Here is an 18903-nt window from a genome sequence, read left to right on the forward strand (position 1 = left end):
TTTGCTGAGCTTGCTCAGCTCTGTTGAACACAGAGACCCAGTGGAGGGAGAACACAATAGCCCGATGGAGTGACGCCATCAATGAAAAATGACCCTTGTGTACCAGGTTACCATTATCCCATCTCCAAGTTGCTCTTACTCACCCACCTACACCACTACAGCTGCATGCAGCTTAATGATGGCTTCAGCCTTTCAGGCTGCTAGAATGCTATTTATAACCCCACGGGGTCTGACTGCGATGCTATTCTTTCTCCCCCATCTTCAAGAGGCATTATTCAGACAGCATGACATGAAGAGATGGCTGGTACTACAGAAGAGCAGTTTCCAATAAACAGATCATTGTGTTTAAACATAAAGAAGACTTCCAGTTACCAATTAGGAAGGCTGAATTCCACCTTTATTTTGTGTCTCACGAAGTGTAAGACATAGGAAGGAAAAAGACTGTGGAGACGTAAAGTAGACAGAAATAGGAAGGAAAAGAGATTAGTCAAAAACATCTATTTTTTTGGCCTATTACATGAATGTTTTTCTTCTTGTCTTGAAAAAGAGTTGCATTAGATTTTCTGTTAGATGGATGTACATTGAAGTGATACGGACTATCTGGGAGGAAAGGGTGCAATTTCAGAGAGCTGGAATTGTCCCACTCTGCAGCCATTTGCTTTCCCTTCCTTCTCTGCTTTACCTGCCATTCTTTCCTGTGTCACACCCCTGGCTGTGGTGTCTGATGGCCCTACAGCCATTCTGTATTTATTTATCTTGCTTAGAAATAATAGCATGTAAAAGTGACTATTAAGAGCTCCTTATCAGCCTTCTTCCCCACCCACTTAATCACCTTGCTTTCCAGTCCTCTCTATTCAAAACTGTCCTTCCAAAATGACCTGAGGATATGAAGGTGCCTTGTTATGCAACCGGGAGGCCAAAATCAATCAATGGAAGAATAAATGAGCCGAGAAAGGGCCTCGAGAGTCTGAGGGCTGAGGACCCCCTGAAGCAGATGTTTGCACCTGGGGCTGGAGTGACAGGAGCTGGCACACTTCATGCATTTTCGGGTGTGCCCTGTAGCAAGGGGCTGCACGTGGGTTTATTTGATTTTTGAGCAATGGTGAGGAATTCTCCCTGAGCTCAGGGAGGGAGCACAAGCAGCACCCAGCCCTCACTTAAATCATCCAGCTGTGCTGGAGGGAGCAGGGGTACAGCAACACTGCAGAGGTACAGTGTCCATCAGATGTTAGAAAAGATGGAAATGCTTTAAAAGTGAAGCAGGTAGTGGACTTCATTAGGAGTTACATCACATCGGTAGAAATTATGCAAAGTTATATAGGAACATCTTGCTTCTGATGCTTATTATAATAAAATAACAGGTCTCAGTAGAATAATAGGCCCAGCATGATGCAACAGAAATACCCAACTGCTTCTGGTGCAGCTGTGCACCTTAGTTAACTCCATACTGGCCAGGGGAAAAAGCCCTGAACAATTACAGCTCTCGATACGTTCATGAGGTCAGAGCAGTGAGTGACTCAGATTAAGAGAAGGAGAAACAGGTAGCATCTGGGGGGAAGCACTGGGGCTTGTTATTGTCAGGAGGCTTCTAGGCAGTCTTGATTCATGTGCTTCAAGAACCACACAGGGCTGGGTTTTTTCAATTAGTATCAATACTTTCCTTTGTTTAGTCTCTTTTTACAATGACAAAGTTGCTGTCTTTGTTATGGTCTGAAGTAAATTAACATTCATGGGCACATTTCTTGTGCCAGAAGACGAATTACCATCTCTGTGTGTTTCTCTTTCTTTTTCAGACAAAAAAAAAAAAACAACCAACAACCCAACAACAACAAAAAATATTGCTAATTCTACCTCCAGTTTGTCAATAACTTCTACTTTTTGTTTGAATTTACTCTATCAAAGGATCCTGTGGAATGGAAAAGCTAGAAAAAACAATTTGAGCAAAGTGGATAACAATGAAGTGCCACAACAATGTTTACGTGCTTGGCCTTTTCAATAAAATCTGTGCTCTGAATTTAGCATGCCTGAAAACTTGAAAGCAATCATAAGCCTTTAGCTAATAGTCACCTCTCTGTTTCTCTGGTGTTGCAGTAACTAATTATCTTCTTCATTATTAAGACTAAAACCAAGAGTATTTTTTTAAAACATGGATGATTAATTTTAAGCAGAATGTCTATGTATTTTGGCAGGAAAAGAAGTCACCTGTTTTTAAAGATGCAGGAGACACCCAGTGCTGCTTAGTCATAACTTATTTGTCTGGAAATGGAATCAGACACATACAAATTTATAAATTTTGGGCTAGCTTACTGGTCCTGTTAAAAACAACCATACCTTTTATCAGCAGGATAGCCTAAGAAATCTCTTTCAGCTTGATGTTATTTGTAATATTATAATTATTTCTAGGAAGCGATGCAAATAATATATATTGACTGCCTCTGTAAGATACTGCAGCTGCACAAGTTAGTCTGATTTTGGTGGGAAACCAGAAGATTTTTTTAAGATCAGAGCATTGGAATCGTGCAGCTGTCTTCCTGTTAGAACAGCATGGACAAAACCCCAACTTTAGTAGCCTGAGATGCAGTTAGTTATGTATATCTAAGGCACCAAATGGCATAATTGTCTAAAATGGGAGGGGGGGGGGGACACACGACGACATGGTGGTGGAACCAGTGCCCCAAGAGACCTTTATGGTCACATTGGATCAGACACCCATATTCCACCGAGCAGAGGTTAAACAACTCTGGATTTAGCAGCCCCAAAAGTAACAGGAAATTATCAAAAAAATTGAACACCCATCTTAGGCAGGAAAGATGGTTTTATGGCTGAGGCTGGGGAAGGGAGACTCTGGATTTTGTTTCTCTCTAACCTTGGCAGTTCAGCATACTTTTCTCAGTTTAAGTGCCATAGGTGTAAAATAAGTGATGATAGGAGTAGTACCTTATAACCTACAGGCTTGCAAGGACAAATCCATCAGTGCTTCTTTAGCACTTTGATGCTTACGGTGATGAGAGCTATAAAAAGTGTACACACGGAGAAAATAATCCATTATCTACCCATGCAGAAGACAAACCTTAAATTCCAGCTTTTTGAAAGGAGTTCAGACTAAAGTGCCCATTTCAAGACTCAATTGCCTGTTTTGATGATGACCCATTAATCTTCTAAACGGGAGTCTGCAGATCTGGCTAATAATTTATGTCTTATAAAAGCACAGGATAGCTCCGAACCTGAAAGATTCCACATTTCCGCGCTACAAAAGTTAATATATGTTGGTGAGCTGTCTTTGCCTAAACATTGCAAACAGCAGAATGGACGCTTCAGCTCCTGTCAGTGACACTGTCCCTTTTAAAAAGACCTTGTTAAACTTCAGGTTAAGAAAAACTGAGAAAAACCTTAGAAGCCATTACCTCAAGATGCTGGGGTACAGAATTAAAATACTAAGCTGGAGATGTAAGCCATGTTTCCAGCTCCAATATCAAAGTTTGCACAGCAATTTTTGCACAGTTTGCAGCAATTCTGTCCTAGAACTGTCTTTTGTCCAAGCAATGCTAAATACCTGAGTCAGATCTCTTCCCACCTCTCCCTTTTCACAACATAATTCAGCAAACTTTCTGTTTCTGTGCCAGGACAGTAACGGCTGCTTTGCTCTCTCCTGTTACTACACACTGAGCCAGAGACGCTGTTGCTCCCCCCACCCTCCGCCATAGACCACCTGCTCCTGTTCACATCGTATCCTTCAATCTACCTGGTCTCTTCGGATGAAGGTAGAAGTGATGGCTCCAGCCAGTCTAAAAGCATGCCACCACCTAAAGGGAGAGATGCTGGACATGCCTTCTGCTTTCTCCTGCCAGGCTGTGAGCTGAACCAGCTCCCCCGGCTGCACCCGAGCTGTTGCAGGGCAGAAGGTGGAAGTTAGCATCCAACGGCAGGGAGGGAAGCGCAGGAAGGCGAGTGGAAACTCCTTCCAGAAGCAACAGGACGCCTGGAATGGCTCCAGACTCAAAATTTGCCCCAGGAGCTGCCCAGGAGTGCTGTGAATTGGAAAGGGCTGGCAAAACGTGCCATTGCCCTCAGCTTATTCCCCGTGTGTTGTTTCAAAGCCATAGGGTGCCAGGACAGGTGAGTGTGAGGCGGGTGTGCAGGTGGTGGTGCTGGGTGGCTGCCTGTAGCGGGTTCACAATAAAGACACAAACAAACACAAAATTCTGCGGCAACATCCCAAAGAGGGATTATTTTAAAGTGTGTTCTCTGGAAAAGCAGAAAAATGCTTTCTCCAGAAAACAGTGAACTGAATTTTATACAAAGCACTGTTGTGTCAAATTCAGAGATTAAAATCAACCGTTAAGATAGAGATTTTAATCTGCTTTGCATTCAGTTTCTGATTCAGTTTCAATTCCAGCCTCACCACAAAATAACACAAATACAGCCTCAATGCAAGGATATTGGGATCGCTGTGTACCTCAACACAAGCCATTTATAAAATAACTCGGTAAAGATGCCACCTATCTCTTCACTGATGCACCAAAAATTTTGGCAGGCCGACCTATGCTTGAACAGTTATTCAGTCTCATTGGTAGGATGAACACTGCATAGAGGCTAACGTTTAGTATTGTGCTGAAATCAGTTGGTTTAAAACCTGTTTTCACCAGTCTCTGCAGCAGCAGGGAACAGGGCCTCCTTGTCCGGCACTTGCAGCCAAGCCATATGCAGCATATGTTCAGCTGAGCCACTGGTGACACCCCCTGTCAGCATCTGGTAATTTTCCTAGCAGGGACAAGATGTACATGAAAGCTTTAACTCTGAAAGTCCTCAAGAGCCACAAATACTTTCCAGAATAATTGTTTTAACCACAGGGTCAGAGGTGCACCTTTATAACATGCCAGTTTCAGCTGACTGGCATCAGCTTTGTATTCCACCATCCTGGGCCAAGAGAAGATGCTTAATTTATCAGAAATCCTACTATAGTTCAGCTGATAAACAGCTCCCATTCAGTGTTCAGCTCTCGGAATCACAGATATTGCTGCCTGTGAAGCACTGAAGTAACAGCCATCCTGCTCCAAAGACAATATTCCACATCTTGATTTTTCAACACTTGAGGAAAATAGATTATACAAACACTTGGAAATTATTCAAAATTGACTACTGCATTTTTCATTGTTCCGAAGTCTAAGAAAAGGGAGACAGACAGAGTTCAGGCTCTCTGGAGACATAAACCCTTCCTAAGGTTTGCAGTAAGACTCAGCAACTTCTACTAAATCATTCAACATCCTAACGAAGTGTGTTCTGTTTTCTCACCAGTCTTACTTCTCCATTGCTTAGGGCACCAAAGCTGCAACACTGTTACTAGCGGAAACAAACATGTAATTTTTAACCAAATCTCATTTTACTGGAACCTCTAAGCTTTTGAGACCTTATTAGTCCAGATTTAACCTGGTATTAAATGAGAGGAGAGTGAAATCCAGGCTTTACAGCAAGTATTAAACAGCTTTGCTAACACATAGTAATGAGAAGCAATTAGCATACAACCAACCCCAGGCTCATTTCCCCTAAACCCGGAGCTGTTTTCCCAGGGAGGATACTGAGTACTTGTGACTAATTTCTGCTGCAATATTCTTCCAGGGGATCACGTGGTTCCTTCATCCTATGCTGATGGTTTTGGAAAATACTTCACTGGCATCAGAAGTCTGCTTTTGTTCCCTTAAACTTCTACCTATTTCCCCACTTGCTTTTAATGGGTAAACAACTCTTAACTTCTTAGTGTTGCCAGCTTAGCTAACAGTGCTTAAAGCTACACAGAAACGTCTCTAATTTACTAAAGACTCCTCAAAGCTCAGTTTTGTTTGGGTTTTTCGCTTATTCCCCACAAAAGCACAGCAGCCAACTTGACCATTACTCCGAGGAAACCGGCAGTCAGCAAGTTGCTTAATCCTCAGTCTACTTACATACCAATTTCACACCCTGGTTTGTTAGAGTACACCGCCAGAGCTGTGATCTTGCAAACATTTTATGTATGTGATTCTCTACTATTGTGTGCTTAAAATCACACTGATCTCATGAGATAATCCACACACAAATGTGTACACAACTAATAGTTAAATTGTGGGAGTAAGGGCAACGGCCAACAGTGTGATCACTTATTTTGAAAAGATATTAACACACAGGTGTATTTGAATTAGAGTGAGATTCCTCCAACAGTCCCTAGGACAGAACTGTGCCTTGGTCCTTGGCCAATCTTAAGTATAGTCAGAGAGCAAGACTCAGGTTTAGTTTAGTTCCTAATGACCACTGTGTGCGGGTGACACCAGGGCCAAAAATAAAGGGTGTCTCCTTGCTTACCTAGCGTGGCAGGATGTTGAACAGGGAAAGCAAGGGCTGCCTTTTTGGAAGTCATTTTCTTTGTTTGTGGATGGAATTAAACCCTATTACTTCAAGGTTTCAGGTCCTGTCTTTTTCCTTGCAAACAATGGAAGATCATAATGGTCTTTATCTGCATGCAAACCAGCAAGATTAACTTACTAGAAACAGTATGTTACAACACTTCTGTGCCAGGTACATCTGAATTTACAACACAGACCAATGCCACACTTTTCTCCCAAAACGAGTTTCAGAGAAAGAATAATAATTAACTCTGTGGTTTGCACAGGCTACACCACATCTTGGTCTCATTAAGATACATTTGGCCACTAAATATTTCTCCTGGCTTCCCGAAACATAGGCAACGGATCAGCTTAGTACCCTTTGGTAAAGCCTACCTTTCAAAATGCCTGACCCACGGTGGCGGATGGTGCTCTAGCCCAGTGCCATCAGTCACCAGGCACCAACGCAGGCAGCCACCAGCGGCTCGGCTCTGGCTGGGTGGGCTTCTGCCCAGGGGGCTCCAGAAAGCTGGGGTAATGCCAGGGAATCTGCCCCCCCCAGTGCCATGGCTGGTGGGATCTCCTTGAAGTCACAGTGCACAAAGCGGTAGTGCCTAAGCTCAGTGATGAATAATGCCCAAATGGCTTTGCTAGATGAACTGCACAGATTATCTGCAACTCTAAAAACCTTTAACAGAGAGGCAAAACACACTGCAGCCAACACACAAAAGATTAAACATTAGTCTCAGTCACGGTTTTGCACTTAACTGGAACAACTAATAAAGCTATAATTGTAACATGTAATTAGTTACCACCGTATATACCTAAATGTTTATGTCTTCCAGCAGCCATTAACTACAAGATTTGTTGTTCTGGATAAGATTTAATCAAAGAAAATCCATTGCACAAAATATTGCCCAGTTACAGTACGAACCTTGTTCCAGAAAACCTGTTTGGTTTTTGAAAGAGCCTGTTGTTGCCTGGATTCGGGGCTCAGTCTTGCGAGGTGCTGAGCACCCTGTAAGCCCTTGAAAACTGCTGGGAGGGAAAGCGACTCAGCGTGATCCAGAAGCAGTTGGTACTTTGCGGGACTGAGTCTTAGTTAATATATAACAAACACCTGCACAGCAGTGTGTGAAATCAGCAAGTTAAACATACACTTAAAATAACTGTAACAACAGAGAAGGAAGCATATTTACAGGAGCATTTCATTAAAATCTTTGTGCTGAACAGTCTCATATGCAGCATTCCTACATATTTACCATACAAAAGCAAAGGTTTGGGGAAAGTTCTGATGAAAGTAAAATAAAGCAGCCAAGGCAAAAATAACCTAAAGTTGCAAGCAAAGACTTCTCGTTAAATATTGTGCAAACTGTGAGCTGGTTATTATCAGCTGGAATTTACCCTGATCAAGCTGCACCTGACAGCATGGACAAAATTGATGACCCAGACTGGCACATGTTAAATCCATATCCGCAAAAATGAAAATAACAACAAACCTCAAAACTTTACCACCCAGCTCTATTTGCAGGTGTCAGCAGCAGAACCAAACGCCAAGATCATACCTGGTCATTTACTGTAACAAATGAAAAAGGCAGAAATCAAAGGCATAATTACATCTTTGAGAGCTGCAAAGCGCCACAGGAAAGTCACCGGGCGTGCAGAAGGCACTGCAGGTGGGGAGCCGAGTGATCCCAGCTGCAGAACAGCACAGCGCAGAACACCAGACACACGCCTGCCAGAAAGGTGGGACTGGTGCTTCCTTGCTTTTGCTAGCTGGCGTACTAGTAGAGGGAGTAACTGCCCTCTCCTAGAGACCCACACTTACCCTGAGAGCCTGGCATCACATACAGATATGTAGAATGCCCCTGGCTTTGTGCTCTCCAGTCAGAAGGGCCTGTACAGCGCCCTGCTGTATACCCCTATACAGTAGACAAGGTAATATATAACAGAAGATCTGCTAGAATGCGATTTGATCTTCTCTCCACCCCCACCCCCCATCCCCCAGAAATAACAACTTCCAACTGCATTTTTTTCTGAATTAGAGTAGCAAGATGTGGAGTATAACTGCAATTGTGTATGCAAGAGAACACTAATCCAAAGATAAATTAATTTCTGTCTTACATTTCTTGGAATTATTCTGTGAATAATCACAAGGAGAATTTTTAATGGCAATATTACATTCATTTCTTGAAAGTAGAAATGCCAGCAGATTTCCTTAATAATAGATTTACATATCCAAGATAATTTTCAAAACCTAATTAATAATTTATAATGAAGTATGAGGCTTCATATATGTCTCATGCAATAATTTGAAATTCAGATATTATTGACTTCCTAATTATTAGTTACATGCATTTTAACTGAAAGCTCTGCTGGGATCTTGGTACCAGGGATATAAACCATACGAGAGTATAAAGACAGAACTTCATAATGTTTGACTTACACTCAAAGCCTTCAGTGAAAAGGAGGAAGCAAGCTCCTCACAGCTGTACTCCTGTCATGCAAGGCTGGGCTTTTACCATTTCAAGCCTCCTGAGTTAGATACAAGGTCTGCTAAAGTTCAGGGGACTTTCCTCTGCTTCTTTATAGCTTTCAGTACAGGTTGCCATAAAGGCTCAGTTCAAGTAATTTTCTTAGTCTGAAATCACTCACCAGGGTGCTCATCTAGGATGTTGCCATATGAATGTTGATTTTGATCATGGTCCTGGGGTGGGGAGGAAGTTAAGAAAATACACACCTTGCTTTGTGGTTTGAAATTTTAGAACTGAAATGCAGATACTACTACCTGTCACAAGTCTATCTCCCGGCGCTTCACAAGTGCAAAGACAAGGATTTGGATTCAGATCACACAGTAAAATTAAAAATAACAGAGACGGAAATGTGATAAATGTCTTTTCTTGCAGTTTCTGGTATTCCTGTCCATGAAACTTTGCTTCTGCTTAGGATATCAAATGCTGTTGTAGAAAACAGGCCAAAGTTTAAAGAGCTATATGATGCTTAACTTTCTGGCAAGACTAGCACCAAAGTCCAGGTCAGTTTTGGCAATTCAGTAACTGAAGGATCTTGATGAGGTTCCTTCTTAGAGGACAATAGGTCATTATATTTGTATGTGAATTTATCTACAATCTCAGAATCTCCAAGTACTTTACAAACTTGAGTAAGTTAAAACTTTTGTGTGTATGAAGCCTGTTATAATATTTTCAATTTTTTTTTCAGAAATTGCCTTTAAATTTTGAGCATTTCAGATTTTGAACTGATAATTTGAGATGCTGACATCCAACATGTGAATTAGTCAAAATACAGAAGCAAGGTTTAGGTTTTGGTGTACAATATTGTGGAGAATAATCTTCAGAACAAAGGACAATCAACAGAGCAAACCTATATAAAAAAAATTATTTAATGCAAATCTCAGGAATTTATTAGAACAGAAGCAACCAAAACAGCAAGAGAAACCTGTGGAAGGTCAGTAACCAACCAGTCAGAATAATCTGAATCAAAATTACCAGTAAATTAGACTATCCAGGCCTAATGACCTCATTTCTAGAAGTGTAATGCTTCACTCTGCTGCTTTCATTCTATGCTATTGCATCCAGGTTTGTGCTATAAACTATGAACACATATTTTTCCAAAATCAGTGGGATTGAGGGACTAATGTTACCTAAACATGTCAAAGCAGAAACAGGGCAAATATATCTCAATGGAAAATGACTTCCTAGTCCCAAAACAATTTTTACCATCTGCAATTGTGACAAAGAGGTTTCAAATCACTACCAAGTGAAATACAAATATCTGACTTATTGAGATCTCAGCCCAGAAACTGGACAAGTGTCCAATTGGGTGGGGTCTAGCAGAGTTGTATCTTAGATGCGAGTACCCGCTATTCACAGAATAGAGGGCTGGATTGAGGTTGGAAGGTACCTCCAGAGATCATGCAGTCCAAGCTCCCTTGCAGAAGGGTTGAGGTTGGAAGGCACCTCTGGAGATCATCTAGTCTAACCCCTGCTAAAAGCAGGGTCAGCTACAGCAGGCTGCTCAGAGCCATGTCCTGTCAGGTTTTGAAAAGAGTTTTTTGGGGTCTCCAGTGATGGAGACTCCATAGCCTCTCTGGGCAGCCTGCACCAGTGTTTGACCACTCTCACCACAGAAAACATTTATTCTTCTGCTTAAATGAAATTTCCTCTATTTCAGTTTGTGCCCATTGCCTCTTGTCTTTTTACTGGATACCACTGAGAAGAGTTTGGTTCCATCCTGTTTACCCCTTCTTTCCCATCAGGTACTTATACACATTAATAAGATCCCCTGAGCATTCTCTTCAGGATAACTGGTCCCAGCTCTCTCAGTCTCTCATCATATGTCAGATGGTCTAGTTGGTGTATCAGGTACTCCTCCCAGTTTTGCATCCCCTGCAAACTTGCTGAGGGTGCACTCTGTCCCATCATCCAGGTCATTACTGAAGATACCAAACAGTACTGGCCCCAGTACTGATGGCTGAGGTATACCACTGGTGACTGGCTTCCAGATGGACTTCATGCTGTTGATTGCAAGTCTTAGAATGCAGCACTTCAGCCAGTTTTAAATGTACCTATCCACTTACCTAGTCCATACTTCAGTTTGCCTATAAGCATGTTATCAGAGACAGTGTCAAAAGTCTTGCTAAAATCCATTGCTCTCCCCTTGTCCACTGAGCTGGTCATTTTGCTGTAGAAGGCTGTCAAGTTGATCAGGCATGATTCCCCCTTCATAAATCCAGGCTGACTACTCCAAATCACTTTCTTGTCCTTCGTATGTTTGGAAATGGCCTCCAGGAAGATTTGGTCCATCTCCTTCCCGGGGACTGAGCTGAGACTGATTAGCCTGTGTTTCCCCAGATCCTCCTTGTTGCCTTTCTTGAAGACAGGAGTAACATCTACTTTCTTCCAGTCCTCAGAAACCTTCCCCAGTCAGCACCACCTTTCAAAGATCATCATGACTGGCCTTGCAACGACATCAGCCAGCTCCCTCAGCTCTCATAGGTGCATCCCTAGAGTCCCATGGACCTGTGCATTCAGTTTTATGTAAATGTTCCCTGAACAGATCCTTAGTGATGATAAGTCTTCCTTTCTCCATGTGTTCCCACTCAGGGCCTGGGATTGCTGAAGGCTGGGATTACCAGTAAAGACTGAGGTGAAGAAGGCACTGCCTCAGCCTTCTCCATGTCTTTTGTCTCCAGGTCTCCTGCCATATTCAGCCGTGAGCCCACATTTTCTCTGGTCTTCCTTTTACTGCTGATACACTTCTTTGTTGTCCTTTATGACCCTCACCAGATTCAATTCCCAGTGGGCTTTGTCTTTGCTAACTCCAGCCCTGCATGCTTGGACAGTATCTGTGCCTTCCTCCTGGGTCACCTGCCCCTGCTTCTACCTCTTGGTGGTAGGTTGACCTTGACTGGCTGCCAGATACCCACCCAGCCACTCTCTCACTACCTCTTCTTAAGACAGAGGGAGAAAATAAGATGGAAAAGCTCATAGGTCAAGGTAAAGACAAGGAGATCACTTACCAATTACTGTCATGGGCAAAACAGACTACACTTGGGGAAAATTAATTAAATTTATTCCAATTAAAGTAAGTTTGGATAGTGAGAAAAAAGGTCAAACACCACCTTCTCCCCACCCATCCCTTTTTTTCCTGGCTCAACTTCATTCCCCACTCTTCTACCCCACTGTGCCCAAGTGCTGCGGGTGAATGGGGGATTTGTGGTCAGTTCTGGACAGTCCACTGCTGTTGGTCTCTGCTGCTTCTTCCTCCTCACACTTTTTCCCTGCTCCAGAGTGGCTCCTTTCCATGGGCTGCAGTCCTTCAAGAGCTCTTCCAACGTGGGTCCTCTCCATGGGCTTCAGTTCTTCAGGGTCAACCTGCTCTAGCATGGTTCCTCCATGGGATGCAGTTCCTCGTAGGAGAACCTACTTCTGTGTGAGCTCTCAAAGGGCTGCAGTTCCTTCAGGAAATATCCACTTGTTCCGGGATGGTCCTCTTCATGGCCTGCAGTGTGAATACCTACTCCATCACGGTCTGTCCTTGGGCTGCAGAGGAATGTCTGCCCTGGCACTTAGAGCACCACCTCCCCCCGGCTCCTTCTCTGACCTTGGTGCTCATGCGGCTGTTTTTCACACTTTTTTTCCTCACTCCTCACTGTCTGTGCAGTGTTTTGTTCCTTTCTTAAATACATTTCCCAGGGGGACCACCAGCTTCCCTGATGGGCTCAGCTGTGTCCTGCAGTGGGTCCATTCTGGAGCCAGCTGGAACTGCCTGTGTCTGGCATGGGGCAGTCCCAGCCTTCTTCACACAGGCCACCCTGCAGCCCCGCACTGCCAAAAGCATGCGTGCAAACCAAATACACTCTTGTATGCTCCCATTTGAAGTCTGAGTTCTGTCAGGAGCTCCTTGTTCATCCATGCAGGCCTCCTGTCATCTTTGCTTGATTGCCTGCTTGTTGGACTGGGCCATTCTTGAGCCTGGAGGAAGAGGTGATTCTTGAAAGTCAACCAGCTCCCTTCTCTCCAGGATGTTCTCCCATGGGACTCTTCCAAGAGGATTCCTGAAGAGGCCAAAGTCTTCTCTCTTGAAGGCCATGCTATTTGTCCTGTTTCCTCCTCTCAGGATCTTGTACTCCATCACTACTTGTCAGTGCAGCCAAAGCTGCTCCCAGCCTTCACATCCTCAACCAGACCCTTCTTGTTTGTAAGCATAAGGAGGCCCAGCTGTGTGCCTTTCCTCCCTGGCTTCTTGGTCACCAGTGTTACGAAGTTATCCTCAGTGCACTCCAGAAACCTCCTGAATGGCTTGTGCCCTTCTGTGTTGTCCCTCTGGCAGATATGGGAAGGACTTAAGTTCCCCATGATGACATTTCAATCATGTCTTGGTTTAGCATCTGGTGAAGATCATGGTGGCGGCAAAACTGCTGCCCTTGATTGCTGCTAGTTGGAAATCTGTTACATTTTCAGAGAACCATTCCTTCTCTGGAAACTACCATTACTTTTTACAACCACTGCCAGCAGTCTCAACCAAAGCAAAGAAGGCTTAAGAAAGCTTGGACACTAAACACACTGGTAGGAGTAATATGCTCATACTGGTGATCTGGGTTTAGGCATGTTAATAAAACAACACGATTCACATGCTGTATATGTTCTGTAAATAAAGGAGCTGGCTTTCAGGGATGTTCATCCACTACTTTTCATTAGCTCAGACTGAATTGAAAATACAGAAAAATTAAATAACAGTTCATTTACCATCGGTTCATGCCAAATCTTTTACTGTAGTCAGAGCACAGAAAAACAAGAAAGAAAGAAACTGAAAAAAGAAGGAAAAAGTAGGCACATCTGCATGTTGCTGTATCAGTTACATTAAGGCACCTCAGTCTTAACAACTCCACATAATACAAAGCAGGCCCTGTAATCCTCCCTGCAAATATTTAGGTTAGCAATTGCAAAGTAATCCAGGCACAGCACCATTCATAAAACCAATTCATCACCGGGTCATACAAGGCAATTAGGCCTGGACACTAGATGCAGAGGTGAGGAGATTAACAATCACCACCTGAAAAGATGTTTTAAGTGATCCTGGTTTATTTTTAACAATATTTTAAAGCCTTTGAGAAGATTAATTCCTCAGCCCAAGAGCTGAATATGCTGCTAAGCTAAACCAATGTACTGAGTCCTCAGCACAGAATACTCTCTGTAGGACTTGGGAGTGTTACTGCTTTCGTACTGCTACAACACCGCTGTCCTTTGCCCCAAAAGTCTGATTTCTTTGCCACAAGATGAGAAAGGTCCTACAATTTTCACTCTGCCTCTTTCTCATGCAGTCATGCAGAAAACACACAACAGATTACATCCATAAAAGCAAAACCTGTTTATGTGTATTCTTCAATAATAAGACCCTGTTTCATAAGGTAGACTGTAAAACCTTCATCAAGGACGTTATCTCTTCAGTACTATCAGTGGTGACTAAGGGAGTTTCTAATACTGACATTAAAGTGCAGCTGATAAAATGCAAGAAATATGTCTATTTTAAAGGATACTAGATGAGATGTCAAAATTTAAAATAAAACTAGATACACTGGAAATAAACAGTGAAAGATCCAGGACAAGATTCTGAGCCAGATTTCTGAATCTCATTCTCAAGAGAAAGTTGTTAGGTAGGACCTGCTGCATTAGATCGGACCAAAAAGCCATCTAACCAACTCTCTTGTCTCCAAGTGGCTTAAGGAGGAACAGGAAACAGGACGAATACAGAAAAAATTTCCCTCTATTTTACTTTCCCATCTTCTGGCAACCTGAAGTTTAGAGTCTTCCTAAATCAGAGGCTGCAAGCAGAATACACTATTTTCTAATTCCATTGGGGCATTCTTCCATGAATTTTCCTGCTTTATTTATATTTTCACTAAATCTTTGACTTTCATCTTTCACTGAATTCCCATAATTAATTGGTACCCTGGGAGAAATGTATTCCCTTTGGTTTGATTTTAATCTACTGCCCAGGTGATGCTGTGTCTGAAAACCTAGTCTTGCCGGAGGGTGCCAAGAGCTGGGTGCCTCAAGCCTTGCAGACACACGTGTTGAAAGGTGAAATAACAGGAAGGATGGGCTTCCAGGAAAAAGGGGAGCACATTTGTCAAGAGGACTTATAGCCAGATATGCAAGTTAGTTTCCTGGAGTCTTCTCCAAATATTTAAATGATGGTCATATTTGCTTCTTGTACTGTTAGGAAGGGTTTCCTGGGTTTTTACAATCTCGATGACTGTAATACAGAAAGCATGACTAAGTAATTAATTCCGTAAAAGTGTGCTGTTCTTGATCTTTTTTTTCTAGCCTTGCCACATGCTACTTACATTTTATGCTGTTGCTCAGGTTTTAAATAATATATTTAATTCACTCAAACATTTTTAGAACCTGGAAGGTCAGAGCCCTAGTGATGAATGCCACCAGTTCCCCAAAATCCACCGTTTCTCTCAGCAGCCAGTGCACCAGGAAGCATCAAGTTCCTTGTTAACCTTTTCTCTACTGTGTTATACAAGTGTGTAACTAAGGCATTTAGCCAACTTGGCTATTTTCTTCCTGGATAGCTAAGCTGTTCCATCAGCAACCTAAAAATACTTTAACAACACAGCAACAAACCACCCAGCATGCCAAGGAGCCATGGAGCCCTTGGTTCATTGTTGGGAGGTTTCTTTTAATTACAAGGTCCTGATTAACACACTGGAACAAGGCAATAGCTTACTTCAAACAGTTCCAAAGTACTCTAAAATGCTGACCCTTGTCATAAGCAAGGACAACAAGGGACAAAGACAAAAAGAAATTTTTTTCAGCTCTGAGTCAATCTGAGTCTGTGACAGGGCTTTGAAGAAACCCAGTAATTTATAGAAGCCAACTTTCAAACATGAATTTTGCAGTATCATAAGCAGCCAAACTCTTCCCATTAGTTATCCAATTCCCAAACTGATGGTTTCAGACAGGAACTTATTTTTAAACAAGGTCTCTGTACAAGATCTGTCTTTAAAACTTTTGCATTGATTTTATTTTTCTAGTTGGAACAACCTATCACCATCATCTTCGTTATTGTTGTTGATGTCATTATTATCATAATCATTATTATTGTTATCTGGTTTATTTAGTCCGTTAACTGGCTGAACCATTTTACTCATGAGGTTTGCCCAGAGACAACATTATCTAGTTCTTAGAAAAAGCATTCTGCCTGTAATTCAGTCTCTGCAACAGTATTAATGCAGGGACAGATCCTGGTTCATTTGAAGCTCTTAGCTTCAGTTCTTCCACATGCAAGCAGAACATGAAATTACCATAATTAAGAGCTAATTAAAAATACATGAGACTAAGGAAGTACACTCCTCCTCACAGAAATGCTAAGCATGGTAAAAATGCATCCAAGAGCTTTTGCAAAGAAGTTTCCTTCATTAGAAAGAAGGAAACATCTGACAAAATATGTGGCTTAAGCTCAGCACCTGCTGCAATGGATCTGTCCTGTCTCAAGTGGGTAGTTGGGTGAGCTGTTGAACATCTGAACTTTGAACATCACAACAGACTTGTTTTCTGCTGTCCCACGTGTATAAAAGCCTTCTTTATATTCTCATCCTACGAAATGGAGGACATATGAAAGAGAACTTCAGAATATGTAAGCAGTGCTAGAAAGTTTAATCTAGAGCCATAGAATACAAGTAAAATAGAAACACTGGAATGAAAATCTCTACTCCTTAATTTAATCAGGAAAACAGATGGAGAAAGCTGACCGAGATAAAGAATGAATTACTTACTTATTAAACCTAACAGGATGCAGATGATGCCTAGTAGGCAAATCAAGGTCACTTTCAGCCAGAGTTCAATGGCCTAGCCCAATAGGATGGTTTGGGTGAATGAAAGAAATGAGCTGCCTTTATATGGGACAGCTGGTTCTCGCGCACCAAATTAACTCTTACTTAATGCTACCTGTGCACATAGCAGTGGGAAAGTTGGCCTCCAAAATAGGAGTGCTGGTTGCCAGGAGCAGGTGAGCCCTGTGTATAAGCAAAGCCAGGTTATAGTGTAGTTAAACTGCTCTTGAATTTATTTAACATAAATAATTAAATTCCGTACGTTTTCAGGGAGCACAAAGCATTTGCATTACAAAAAGAAATACAAAATAATGCAGAAATGCCAATGTGACATTCTGACTGTCTATAAAAAATCCAGGATGAGATCAGTCTTGCCTTGAGGGCAGCAGCAATGGTCCCACAGACTCCATTACACCCACAGGTCAGACACTTTCCAACTGACTCTCAGATACAGGGGAAAGATGTAACACAGACAGACACCTCAGACACAAGTGAAACTCTCTGAGTGTTAATCTCTTTCACGTCCTCCTGCTCAGAGCCAACAAGCCGCTTGGAGGAAGCTGTACATATTAGCCGGGACTCAATTTGCTCCTGGTTGGAGCCAGGACAAACGAGCCACTAGCACTGTAGATGCCAGCCGTTCCCTGCAGTTCTTGTGTGCTGAGCGCCCTTCATCTCTTCATCTGAACCTCAGACTCAATTCAGCAAGAATTACTAGAAAAGCTCTATGTTCCAGGAGAGGACAAAAGCTCAGTTGTCCTCTGTCATATCACCTGTGATTTTTGGACAGTTTCCATTTGCAGCCTATCCATTTAGCTCTCAATAGTCATGTCCTTTCACTTCCTGGGATTTCATTGTCTTCTACAACTTTTCATTTATTTTGCCAGTCTGGGCCTTCACGTATCCCACTCTGCTAGAAAGTTATTTCTTGCTGCCATCCTCATAACAGTGCAGCACAGTCTGCACAGAAAAAAACTTACTCTGGATTCCTATTTAGAGTACATCAATGGAAAACCCTTTTCATTGCCTTCAAGCGGAAGACTGTTGGACCCAATGACTAATCAAACCAAGCTCTTCAATACAGTTGTGTCTGTACACATTTATGGTCACCCTACTTAAGATTCAAAATAATTCTCATAAAACCTACTCAAAATTTATTCCAATTAAAAATCAAAGGTTGCTATGGAACCTGTGGTGACAGCAATACTGAGAAACTTTACTGGTTCAAAAATTAAGTGTCCTGAACAGAGATCTTAGACAAAGTTGAATTTTCAGAAACTTTTTAGTGTTTTCCAGTAGCAAGAGGTATAATATTCTTCTTCCCTTCCAGTTTCCCACCAGGGAGACAAAGAAGAGAAAGAGACATGTTAGATGATGTAATAGCTCAGACATATAATTATTCCTGATGATGTAGGTGTTTCCCTTGCTAATTTGGCACTATGTGCCAACAGTGTAAGTACATACAGATTTAGGAGACTTCATTCAACAGACTGGCTGTTGAAATTTGCATTCCAATATTGCTTGGAGCTGGTTTAAAATTGTGTGACAAGTAACTCTTCTTATCATAATAATGTCTATTATCATATGTTAGCATGTCTTCACATAGTGACAATTTGGAGAGCAAAACTAAGCCATGTTTTTGTGTTCCTATTGAACCGCTGTTGTATCTGACTGATAAGAATTGGGAGTTTGGTCCTGTAAACCCTCTTCCTTCTCTTTAAAATAATCAAATTAGTTTGAGTGGAGTTAACTCCTCCAGGATCACATACAGTGTTAGTACTTTGAAAACAACAGCAAGAGCAAATTTTCAAAAGACCAAATAATACAAAGGACTGTCTCTCTTTCCCAGAACACAGTATTAACCAAAATTAGGCATTTCATGTGCATTAACAAGGGTGATTAATGTTTCAAATACAGCCTGATACTGTGTGACTGAAGAACAGAAAATGCGATGCATGTATTTAAAAAAGAGGAGGAGGGTTGCCTGGGAAATTAACTGACTCTGAACTTGACAAGATTTTACAGTCGAATCTGAAGGCAAGGTTGGCTGAGAGAAATCTGGGGAGCTTTGCACCAAGTGAAGAGGAATCGTGCCATAAAGAAGTAGATTCTGGGGGACAGGAGTGGTAGCTGTGCACAGTGAAAAGAGGAAGGCGATGCAATTTCATGGGTCAGTCAGGGATCCAG

At 42.1% G+C, this 18903-nt stretch overlaps 1 protein-coding gene across 4 annotated transcripts in view; it reads right to left on the bottom strand.

Annotated features, from left to right (window-relative positions):
- The window catches only part of SPATA13 (spermatogenesis associated 13), a 160216-nt gene that overhangs the window by 55000 nt on the left and 86313 nt on the right, over positions 1–18903 (bottom strand). The window contains exon 1 of one of the 4 annotated variants that reach the window (XM_027815621.2): positions 7288–7423. The exons of the other annotated variants lie outside the window; for them this stretch is intronic. The gene's annotated coding sequence lies outside the window, so the exon portion shown is untranslated. Of the gene's footprint in view, positions 1–7287; positions 7424–18903 lie in introns of those variants that run through there. 4 annotated transcript variants of the gene reach the window in all.

This window comes from Falco cherrug, chromosome 2 (genome assembly GCF_023634085.1).
Source record: "Falco cherrug isolate bFalChe1 chromosome 2, bFalChe1.pri, whole genome shotgun sequence".
NCBI classification, from domain to species: Eukaryota; Metazoa; Chordata; class Aves; order Falconiformes; family Falconidae; genus Falco; species Falco cherrug.